We start from the raw sequence: 12,864 nt of genomic DNA, 5'->3' as shown, positions 1-12,864 counted from the left end.
AATTCATTTTTACCGTTTGAGTTTTGGGTGAGAAAATAGAGCTTTTGGTCAGAAACTTCCCGTGAAGATTGTGGAAAATCCGTCCGTTGGAATCGAACGCCGTCTCCTCCAGGTAATCTACATCATCCTACTCTTTAATTTCATCCATTTCAAATTTGTTTTTAGGTTTTAATTTCATTTTTTAAGGGATTCTTAGGCTACAAACCCGCCCGTGGGGGCCCGTAGGCACATCACAGGTAACCTGCGGACCCCGACTTTTTCGTAACGGGAAAAAAGTCAGGGGTTCGCACCTGTCGTGAAGGCAAGGTGCGGACCCACGCACTGTCTCTAACAGAGAGGGTGCGGTCCCTGCAGCAAGGGTTTTTTAACCTAAAAATCTCAAAATTCACCCAAAAACTTTGCTTTCAGACATTCTAATTCGGCTTTTTGTTGAATGTAGAGAATACGTCATGCTTGATTGGCGAGAACAGGAGCATGAGGATGTAGATCTCGCCGCGATAAATCATCAACCTTCGATTGATGCATTGAAGGCATGCGGCTTATACAAATTCTGGGCCATACCTAGCATGAGGGCCCAGGTGGACTTTTTGCAGTGGCTAGTAGACAGGTGGAGCATGCAAGACCAGTGTTTCTTCATTGGTGGTCACCAGCTCGAAATGGAGCCAGTAGACATATACTTTTTGACTGGTTTTCCTAAGAGAGGTGAACACTGACTCTATTCGGGACTAGGCCAGGTGGCCAGTCTGTCGATAGCCTCCGGCTAGAGTTCTATAACAACCAGGCTAGAGACAAAGGGATAGATATCAAAACCATATCCCTTCCTGAACTCAAGGTAATTGCGTTTACTGTTACCAGGCTCCGCGGGAGTGCAACACTACATGTAGCCACTGGATCCCATATGCTGATGGCAGTAGACTGCTTTTGAGGCACCATCTTCAACTGGTGCGATGCTGTGTTGGCTAATATAAAAGGCCAACTGACTAGAGCAAAGAACGGACAACTGAAGACCTTTGGATATGGTGCTTTAGTCGTGAGCTTTGGTCTGGAGAGGGTTCCAATGTTGGTCCCACAGCACCTCACTGTTGGAGATGGACTTCCTCGAGAGCCCAAACTAATGCGATGGGTTGCAGTTATGGCCCGTCATCCTGAGGAGGGGACAGAGGTCATTCGATTCACTCCTGAGTATTTCCATTGGTTGGAGAACCAGGTTTTTGCTATTCAGGACTTTCCTTACGCTGGGGTAGATTTTCGTGGTGACCCAGACATGGCTCTTCCACCAGGAGAGCAATGGGATGACTCAGGTAAAATCATTTTCAACATTTTCTAATTTAATTTTTTTTGTTTTTATCTCGTCCCAAAATTGATAGTAAAAGTTTCAAATGTAGATGTAGGTCCATGGCGACCAGCTGCTCTCCGGCCCTATGAGAGGAAACAACCAGCTGTAGCGGCACCAGCCCCACAGGACGAATCTGCAGAGACCTTGGCCGAATTGGAGAGCCATCTAGAACGTTTGACAGGAGACATTCTGGAGACCGGCATAGATGACAGTCCTCTTAGGCTACAGCGCTATGTGATTGGGGTCCCAGGACCTTTCAAGAGGTTCCTTTGTAAGGTGGCCCGTACAGTGGTTTCTTATCGAGATCATCACCAGTGATAGGATGATCGCCTATTGTAGACACATATGACATTTTTTGCTTTTTGTACTATCATTTTTGCCGATCATAAGGTGTTTTTCAACCTATGATCGAAGACGATGTATATTTTGACACACTCCTATATTATACTATATCACTATTACCGGCTTATCTTGTAAAACATGTTATGGAATGTTTTTAAATTTACTTGTATGATTATTGCAAATGTCTACTTAACATTCGAGAAGCAATTGCATCTGCTAATGTATTTAAATATCTTGGAATATGCTGATATTCAATATAATCAAATTCACGTTCCAAGAGACGAACTCTCAAAAATAATCTCAATAACACTGGATTTCTAATGGCATATACTCTATTAAGCTGTAATACAACAAGTTCAGAATCTAACCTCACTATCAAACTCCGAATCCCAAATGAAATAGATTCAGATAATAACTCAATCACTGCACTATACTCTGCAATGTTGTTCGTTGTTTGACCGAGGCTTACCCCATTCATAGATACCAACTCGTCAGAGGGTGAATAAATAACCCAAGCTGCGGAAGAAATGTTCCGTGTATTACGACAAGCACTATCAGCAAAACCAATGTATGTTTGGAGAGGCGTCGACATCTGCAATATCAAGAGTAAAACCAAGATAAGCAGGAATAATGACGAAAAAACACTCTCTAAGCTAAGCACACTTTTAAACTAAAACACACCAGCTAGAAAGAAAACTAACCTAACTAAAAATCTCCACACCCAGATTTAAGCATAATACCTCTTCAGGTAAAGACCATTTCTGGGTTTACCTAAAGAGACCCCGTCAAAGTCTACCAATTCATAGGCCCCTTTTGCTAGCTTTCGCTTAACAACATAAGGACCATGCCACATAGGGACGAATTTCCCAGCGCCTAATTTATCATTTGCTTGATCGTACAATAAGAATAGGTCTCCTTCCGAAAAATTTTGAGGGGTAACATCTCGATCATACTGAGCTTTAATACGTTTGGCATGAGTTTCGATTGCTAATGCAGCATCACGTCGATTCTCATCTAGCTGAGCGAAGTATAACAAACGTTTTTCCTCTTCGGAAGTGGCTGGAAGTAACTCGATGGCCATTTGCAATGACGGGATTTCGCATTCAATGGGTAACACAGCTTCCAGACCATAAACTAGTTGGAAAGGAGTGAACCCGGTTGACGTTTTTACTGAGGTTCGATACGCCCAAAGCGCTGAAAATAGCATGTTATGCCAATTCGACCAATGAATCCCAATGATTCGTTGGATCATGATGACTAGAACTTTGTTGATGGCTTCAACCAGACCATTAGCTTGTGGATAATACGGAGTTGAACTGTCGTGACGCAAGCCAAGTTGGCTTGTAAGTTCAGTCATCATAATGTTTCGAAAATGACACCCATGATCAATGATAATCGCTTGTGGAACACCAAACCTAGCAATTATATGATTGAACACGAAAATCGCAGCTGTTTTGCCGTCTCCCTCAAATGTAGGCATCGCCTCGGCCCACTTGGTAAAATAATCTACTGTAAGGATGATATACGCATGCCCCCCGGCTGAGTGAGGGTTACATGTAATAAAATCGATACCCCATTTTGAAAAAGGACCGACGGAAATTATAGGGTGGAGAGGAGCAGGTGGAGCGCGCATCTTTCGATCAAAAATTTGGCAGTTGTGGCATTTTCGGACCGCATTAATACAATCTTTAAACAAAGACGGCCAAAAGTAGCCAGCGTGCAATATATTTTGGGCTGTGGCAAACCCAGACATATGACCGCCACATGCTCCAGAGTGACAGTCATTCAGAACCCTTTCAGCTTCCTCATGAGTTAAACAACGTCGAAAAACAGAGTCCGCCCCACGGCGATAAAGAGTATCTCCAATAATTTTGAATTGTTGGGACAGGAATCTTATTTTTCGACGTTCTGACCTTGAAATTTCTGGCCGAAAGGATTGGGTCTGGAGATAAACTATGATATCCCCATACCATGGATCTAAAGTGCTGATTAGAAACAAGGATTCGTCCGCAATGGGCTCCTTCGCCACAGTTTCCGTGTCAGCACGCGGGAAGTCACACATTAACTCTGCCAAAACTAAAGATTTCTTCGACTTAGACTTTTCAAATTCCAGGTCGAACTCCTGCAGGATCACAATCCATTTGGAGTACTTTCCCCCTAGCAATTGTTTGGTTAAAATATAGATCATAGGGTTGCAATAAAAAATTATTGTAGTTTTACGTAGTAAAATGTAATGACGAAAACATTGGACAGCTTGAACAACTGCCAATGCCAATTTCTCCACATGTGAGTATTTTAGCTCAGTTGGATTTAAAGTGCGACTAAGGTAATATATCACATGTTCAGTACCGAATTCATCTTCCTAAACTAACACTATTCCGATGGTGGAATGGGAAGCGGCGAGATACAAGAAGTAGTCCTGGTTGTAGTTGGGAGGATGCAATAACGGTTGTTACACTAAAAAATGTCACCATGGCTATTTACAGTTAGTATGGCTCTATCAATAGTCATGCTATCCTCCTGGGCAAGTCTTATGCCTCTGCTCTCCATGTCAAACTCCAAAAAGAGAGAAAGTCTTTTTAAATGTGTTTATCTCTGGGTACGCAGATTCTCTCGGCCTTACCTGCGTGTACGCACCTAATGTTCACAAAAACTGCGTACTTGTACGCTCTGTATGTAAAGGGGCAGGTGCGTACCCCTGTAAAGGTCAAAAGGCGCGAGTTTCATCCTTAAAACGTTACTTGTGGTCATTTCTAGAGCATTCTAGAAGGTTGTTTGACGTGTATTGAGCGCCTCCAGATGGTTCATGTACCCCTATGAAAGAGGAACTTATCCCATCAAGAGAGGAGCTATCCCATCCAAAGAGGGGATTATCCCATTGATGGTGGACCTGATTAACTTCCTCTTGAGCACTATAAATACAGGCATTGGGCCAGAAGGAGGAGAGGTTGAAAGTTGAAAATTCCTAAGGGTAGATGCTGCTGAGATTAGGACTTCCTTGTAGAAGCTTGTGAGGAGAGATTGTCATCCTTTCTTGTTTCATTTGGAAGTGGGTGAGCTGATCAAAGTAAAGGAAAACTCTTGCTGGACCCTGGGAGGAACTTGCACAACACCAAGGCTCAGGTTGTAATGGTTTCTTTTGTTTCCTATTAATACAAATAAGTCCATTCTTCTCAACAATTTGTTATTTATGAGTTGTTTCATATACTCCTTGGTCTGTATGTTAAATATGTTTTATTTTATGAGATTATCAAGTGCTATTTAATCGTTTGATTGTTAGTGAATGCAGGTTTCGAAGTGAAGGAGGAGCTCATCCGGATCGGCGAGGCTGGACTACTACAACAGCGTTGGACTACAGGTAGGATCTAAACACTTGATTTCTTGTATGGTAAATGCATGTTTAGAGAAGGATTGCTCTTGTTTGTCTTGTTTGTCACTAGAGAGTCTTAGACTCCTAGGGAGGTTGGTTGTGTCCGCACTATCGACTCTTTCCGCCTGACAACGGTGCATGGGTCAATGCGTGTTTTAGTGCATCAAAATATTTATCATCTATCTCATCCCAAAAGAATGGAATATTCTGTTTCAACAACCGGGTAAAACCCTTTGTGATCTCGACGTAGTTAGGAATGAATCGACGTAAAAAGTTTGCTTTCCCCTGCAAAATTTGGAGTTGGCGAAGACTCGAAGGAGGAGGAAATTTGACAATAGCTTCAACCTTCGAGGGATCGATGCGAATGCCGGCTTTCGAAACAACAAACCCCAGTAACCGACCCATTTCTATACAGAAAACACACTTGTGTGGATTCAACCTAATTCGATAATGCCTACACCTCATAAAGATTGCTCGCAAATGGATGAGATGATCAGCTCGATGTAATGAATGAGCAGGCAAATCATCGAGATAGGGTTGCACAATGTGCTTGATGTCATGAAACGCGTAAGACATGGCCCTTTGAAAAGTTGCCCCGGCATTCTTGAGCCCAAAAGGTAATTTGCAATAAGAAAATGTCCCCCATGGACAAATGAAAGCCGTTTTTGGTTGATCAGCAGGTAGAATATTGATTTGATTGTATCCGGAAAAACCATCCATGAAGGAGAATATTTCACTGCCGGCACAATCATCAATGATTTGATCGATATATGGAGTTGGGTAATTTTCTTTTGGACAGGCTCGATTAATATCCCTATAATCGACACATATTCTTATAGTCCCTTGCTTTTTATTAACAGGAACAATATTCGATACCCAATCCGTTAACGGAATCGGATAAATGAAACCTGCTTTGAGTAATTTTTCAACTTCTGCTTTAATAGCAATAACTTTTCACGGGTGGATCTGACGCAAACGTTGTCGGATGGGTTTAGCATCCGGGTAAGTTTTGATTTCATGAACAACAATTGTTGGGTCAATTCCTGGCATTTCCTCATATGACCAGGCAAACACGTTGCAGAATTCTTGAAATAGGGCCTTATATATTTGAATTTCATCTTCCGTACAAGAGGCACCTATATGAATGTTTTCAACAATTCCAGGCTTAACCGAAATATCAATAGGAATAGTTCGAGAAATGTTTCCCAAATTTAACTCTGAATCAGGATTTTTCATTGGATTCTGAGGTTCCTTGACATATTCAGTCGTAAAAATAGATGAAAAATCATTTTCAAAATGATCACTCTCGGGTAAAAACGAAGATCTATGATGAAGATCTTCCCATGGTAAATCATCGACACATAGGATTTCACGAATTTGCTCATCAGTGTGAACAAGTTCGGAAAACGTTGTTGAATCTGAGTTTGATGTTGAAAGTGATTCCTCATGGACCACATTCACTAAGTCAATTTTGGTTGAAGAAGGGTCATAAAATGACTACACGGTCTGATATGCAATTTCATATGGACTCAAAGGCATGACATCACCAAATGAGTCTATCTCAGATTCGGAAGGTATGATCCAAAGATCATCATAAACAATGGTATCTGACGAAATCATATGAATGGTTGCAGTAGAAGACGATGCGTTGATAGGAGGAAAATGAAAAGTTCCTAGTAAACCAGAATCTTTAACTAGTCCTACTCCAACATCCTTATACGGGATAGTTGTTTTGCCGACATGATGAATACTTTCAGAAGAGGCTGGGTTGGATGAAAAGTAAGTCAGCTGGTCTATAGTTACGATCTTTCCATTATGAGGGAACTTTATAAGCCGAAAGACCGATGAAACGACAACCTTCATAGCGTAAGACCAACTATGACCCAAGAGAAGGTTGTAATCTAAAGGGGCATCAACCACCTCCACATCTAGATTAACAGTTTTTCCTTCAACCCCTATAGGTAAATCCTGTAGAATGCCAAAAGGATGAAACCCACGGCCATCAAAGGCCTTTAGAATCGTCGGGGATTGATTTAGCGTAGGAGAACCAAGCGATCTCCAACACTGTATCGACATAATACACGTTAAGGCTCCCTCATCAATCACAGTCCAATAACAAGGTCTGTTTTTGACTAACACTTGGATCTGGAAAGCCATTTGATGAGGTAAGCGCGGTGTACTATTTTCTAGATCGAAAATTATAAGGTTCGAGTCCTGAACGTCAACAACTCCTATAGTCGACAATAGTAATTTACGCTGTGCTGGACATGATTGCAACACTTCCAAAGCCGACATTGTGGAAGGTGAAACAACCAAATCTTCAACAATGTTATAGTTATGAGCCGCTCTCGTATGTGGATTGAAAGCTAACTTTCGAAGTATACCCTTGGTGGGTGGTTTGATTACTAAGTCTGGGTTAGGTTTCTCGATCTGTAGTGGATCGGAAATGGGAGTTGAAGTTGATGGGTTCGAATGAGAAGATTCTTCTTCTTTACCATCAACAGGACTTTTACTTCCATAATCATGCGATCGAGTCGCAATCCTAACATGGGACATCATCATTATGGGTTCTTCGGAGGCATTTGAGGAAGAACCTATCATCTTACTGTCTTGACTAGGAAAAGGATCCTTCAAAACAGCAGGCGTTTGGGAACCTTTGACAATTTTCGCAACCTCTGCATGATGAGGGCAGTCTCTTGTAAAATGCTCTTCATCACAAATGAGACAAGGATAACGAGGTTTGCGTTTCTCATCAGTTGATTCCATTTTTTCTGGTTTCTCTTTCGAATTTTTATCTGTTTTATTTTTCTTCTTCCCTTTCTTTTTACCGCCGGATTTTGATTTGGCTGTAGATGACTTTACAACATGAATATTGGCGGAAATTTCTGCGGAAGAATCTCTTGTCGGGGAATCTGGTAAAGTTATGATAGGAGAAGAATTCTTGGAAGATTTCTTCTTACTTTTGGTATTAACCGTACCAATCATACCATTAGCGGCATGAGACCCTGAAGGAGCTGTAGTTATTTGATTTTGTTTAGGAAGATCGGGGATTTTCTCATGTAACGTACCTGACTGCGTATAAACTAAGTCAAGGTACTGAGCTTGAGAAATTACTTGCTCTTCAGTAATGACTCCGGCCTTAGCTACATCCTCAGTGATCTTCGGTAATAAAGATTTTACAAACCATTCAGCTAAGATCTGATCCGGAATAAAAACCTTCACTAAACGTCGTCGACGTCTCCATTCATGAATGTGATCTGAAATGTAAGTGGACGTTGACTGCTTTAATGAAGTTAATAATTCCGTGCCATTGTCATATCTGACTGGCAACTGAAAATGAGTTAAAAACGAAGTAGCTAACTGACTAAAGTTATAAAAAGTGGCTCGCGGTAACTCAATGTACCACTTGGCCACAAGACCAATTAGAGTGCGCTGGAAAAGCCTTAAACGGATTGAATCATCTGAAATGGAATTAGACGCACACCAGAGGTGATAAGTCATCACATGGTTCGACGGGTCCTCTCCTAATTTGCCTTCAAACTTAGGAATATCACTAGGCAACTTATTCGGCATTGGCGGCCAAAACGGAAGATAGTTAATGGGATCGTTCGTAAGGCACGACAAGTCAGGCAAGTCCAAAGTTGCAATAAATGGTAACTGACGATTAGGGTCCCTGAAACCTTGGGTCATGAGACCAGCCCCAGGAGGAGGATATCCAGGATAACTAGGAATTGGAATTGCATTTGGGATATTATATCCTCCCAGAAAACCAGGATTAACCGGACCGTACTGGGGTTGTTGAGGTTGTTGATATGTATACCCAGGGTACGGTTGATACTGATAGATTGGCTGTTGCACAGCAAGACCGAATTGGTACTGTCCCTGGTACGGTTGATAAGTAAATTGAGGTTGACTTGTGACAACCGTACTTGGACCAGGTTGTCCTACAGGCATTTGAATTGAAGTCTGAATTGTGGATCCAGATTGAGGTAAAGATGTCTGAGGAGTTGATACAGGAATAGTAGAAACCAGAGCTATCGATACTCCAAAAGTAGGTGGGGTAGATTGAACAGATGTTGCAGCAGTCATTTGAGGCGGAGTACGAGGCGTACTAGGCCCAGACTGAGAAACTACAAAAGGTGCAGAAGTTTGAATAGTAGACTGGACAGGTTGCTGTGGTGAACCAGAAACCAAGGGTTGTCCAGTTTGAGATGACAACTGTACATTTGGTTGCAAGACCTGTTGAGTTTGAGATGGATCCCACACTAAATTCATTCTGGGGTACAGACCCATAACAGGTTGAGAATATGGAGGACCATAACCGGGTTGAGGGTAGGGTTGATAATTCAAAGGTACATTTCCAGCTCCTTGGACATATGATTGACTGGAAGGTGGTTGGAAACCTTGGGTTGGGTACTGACCTTGAGGTTGATAACCTTGAGGCACGTACTGATACTGGGGTTGACCTTGAGGTACATATTGATACTCGGGTTGACCTTGAGGTACATATTGAGTCTGGGGTTGACCTTGAGGAATGTACTGTCTCGTAGGTATGTACTGTCATTGAGGTTGCCCCCCAGGCGGAAATTGGGTACCTTGAGGTTGCCCCCTAGGCGATAATTGAGGACTTTGAGGCTGCCCCCTAGGTTGCAACTGGCCACCTTGAGGTTGAGGATTAGGAATAGTACCTGACATCATAAGAATATCTTCTACACTCAACGGCTTAGTTCCATTATTTCCAGTTAATAACCCTTGTTCAAAAGGTTGAGGAGATGCTCCCGAAAAAGTACCAGTAAGTGACTGATACCCAGAGGGAACAGAAGGACCGCCGTATAAAAAGGTTTCTGGAGATTGAGAAAACATGGACGACTGTCTTGACATATTTAACGGAGGATAGTAACCCCTAGGTTTTGGGTGAAAAGGAATACGAGGTGGTGAAAAACTTAGTCCCGTGTTTTCCAAAAAATTGGTCAATGAAAGATACCAAGCATTGCTCTTAGGTGGACTGTAAAAGATTGATTCACGCTCCCTAAGTTCTATAACAGGTTGATTTTCAGGGATAGGGATACCTTCTTCTTCCGGAGTAGCAAGTTCTTCAATAGCTATAAGTCCAGAAGGAAGATTTTGGGTAATTATTCTTTCTACCCTCGGTGAACCAGGACCACTAGAAGATGGAGAGGCAAATCCCGATGTTGGCCTAGCAGAAAATTTAGTTTCAGGTTTGGATATATCAAGTTCCTCACCTAAATCACTAGTAGATGAAAAACTACCAGTAACTTTGGAAACAGAAACAGATTGTGGATTATAATCTACTACTAGAGCTTGATAATTAGGATGTACCACCAAAGAAGATTCTCCTTCTTCAGGTGACCCAACTCTACTATCTCTAGGAGTTATAAGGGCTCGTAACCCTTCAGGCTGGCTCGGTGAAAACTTAGGAGGTTGGCCCCGAAGTCTATGGGACTTCCTCGGTATTTCAGTCATGATTAAATATTTTAGCTACTTCACACGCAAACAAAGAAAAATCTCAATGAAAACCACCTAAAGCCTCTAAAGAACCAAACAATTTGAATCACATGCCTAAAGAATCTAGGAGATCAAACCACACACAAACAATAACTTTCTGTACTGAAAACACTAGTTGGTGATGAAATCCAACGTCGCAGAGTTCAATACAGAAATGGCAGTTGGAACAGTTACCCCGGCAACCTGCTTAATGAATAGACTGGCACAAGTTTCTCCACTAAACCGTCTCGAGTGAAGAGAACCCCCAGAAAATCCAAGTGAGTCTAGCCGACGTCTGCTCCACGTACAGTGGAATCTTCCCTCCACCGTCACCTTAGGAAAGAATCCTATAGAATATGGTCCCTATGGTTACCAATGGAAACAAATATACCTGGGGGAACAGTCTACGATCTGATACGCACACAAGGGCACAGTAACAAGCTCAATCCCCTTGAAGGCTCCTTGACATAATCCAAGGTTTACCAAAAAGTGACCCCAGGCTCCTCGACAATGGTTTATCTGAGGTTTACCATTTTTAATACGTGAATATCTGGTGTCGTTTCCAATGAGGAAGGATTGATTCCCACACTGGTTCGGACATGATCTCGTGCTTCTCCTTTAAGAGGAGCTTTCCCAAAGCATAGATGTAACAATTGGATTTATCTCCTACCACAAGATACAACTACTTGTTTGTTTTACTATCTTGGAGAGTTAATTACCCCCTACTCCAAGATACTAGCCTAAGCTATGTTGGTGTAATAGATCCCTAGAAATAAAAAGATTACTAGATAGATTTTACTTTAAGCGTTATTTTTATTGGTTTTTGTCTTAAGCCAAAAGGTGCGGAGATGAAACTTATGGTGTGAAGACTCGACTCAAAATCACTAAAAAATGCACTTAAGATGATAAGCAATCTTTTCCCTTCAATGAATTTCTAGCTAGGAAAGAGTTGAGAATGCAAATTCTTGTAAAAACAAATCTTTTCCTTAACAAACAAATCAAAAGAAGAGCTTTTTCTTTTCCAATGCACTAAACAACGAGACAACTAGTTATGCTCACAAAAATTTCCCTTTTCTTTCAAACACTCAAATACTACAAAAACAAACTTTTTCCAAAAGAGATTTTTTATTTTTATAAAACACTCAAAACTATGGAAAAATCTAATCTTGAGATCTATAAATTCTAAGAACTATTTGAAGTAAAAGCTTACAAGATTTCTTTTCAAGGATGTTTTACTTAGCTATAAGCAAACTAAGGACTAATTTGTCCAGAATCACAAATCAGTCAAAAAACAACCAATTTTTGTTTTCTTTTCTAAAAATGAAATCCAAAACTTTTAACACAAGTCTTTTCGAAGTTTCACAAAGAGAAACACAAGATGGATTCTTCAACAAAGGCAGATTTTGCAAATGGTCAGACTCATAAGAAGGCCAGTAAAAACCAAGGTGATCTAAGGCTTCTAAGGCTTCTAAGCTCTGAGCTACTACAAGACCAAAATGAAAATCAAGCCCGACAACCAAAACTTCTAGGAATTTCACCTAAAACCCTAATACCAATGGAATTAACCTAAGAAAAGTTCCTGACAAGTCACATGCAAGTCTGGGCAGGGGATAACAACACCTAAACAAATCCTAAGCTGACTGAAAGAGAAAATCTTAAGTTTTTCAAAATTTTGACAGGGTTCGCAGGCCCGCAGTCCACACAGGTGCGGTACCGCTCTGTGTGTAAAGCAAAAGTGCGGACAGGTCCGCACTGTGTTACAAGCAGAGGGTGCGATCCTCTCCCAAAAGTATGAAAAACAAAAAATAATCCAAGATCTACTAAATCTACCCAATTCCACACAAAACAAGCCAAAAACAGAAACAAAAACACAGTTTCTCAAGTCAAAGTAAAGCAAATAAAAAAATCAAGTCCCCAGTGGAGTCGCCATTTTGTCACACGGAATGAGTCGTTCTTGCGGACAATAACCGACCTCCCTAGTATCTAAAGATATCTAGTGACAAGCAAGCCAATCAAATCCTATCTTTCTCTAAATATGCAATTTATAAACAAAGGCAAACAAGTGTTTTAGGCCTACCTTGGGTCCAATGCAAGTTTGTGGAAGCCTCGCTCCTTTGATCCAAATGAGCTCCCTTGTAGCGAATCTGCAAACACAAACAAGCACACAAATTAAATAGCACCTAAAAAGCCAATATAATAAAGCATACTTATCATGATGATCAAGGAATTCATGAAACAAATCACATAAGACAATTTGTTGAGAAAAATGAATCTGATTGCATTAATTCAAATCAAAGAAGAACTTTACAAC

The sequence above is a fragment of the Pinus tabuliformis genome, chromosome 3_1, assembly GCF_031772625.1.
Source record: "Pinus tabuliformis cultivar Carrire ecotype Pingquan chromosome 3_1, CPIR1, whole genome shotgun sequence".
NCBI lineage: Eukaryota > Viridiplantae > Streptophyta > Pinopsida > Pinales > Pinaceae > Pinus > Pinus tabuliformis.
This window is presented reverse-complemented; position numbering follows the sequence as displayed.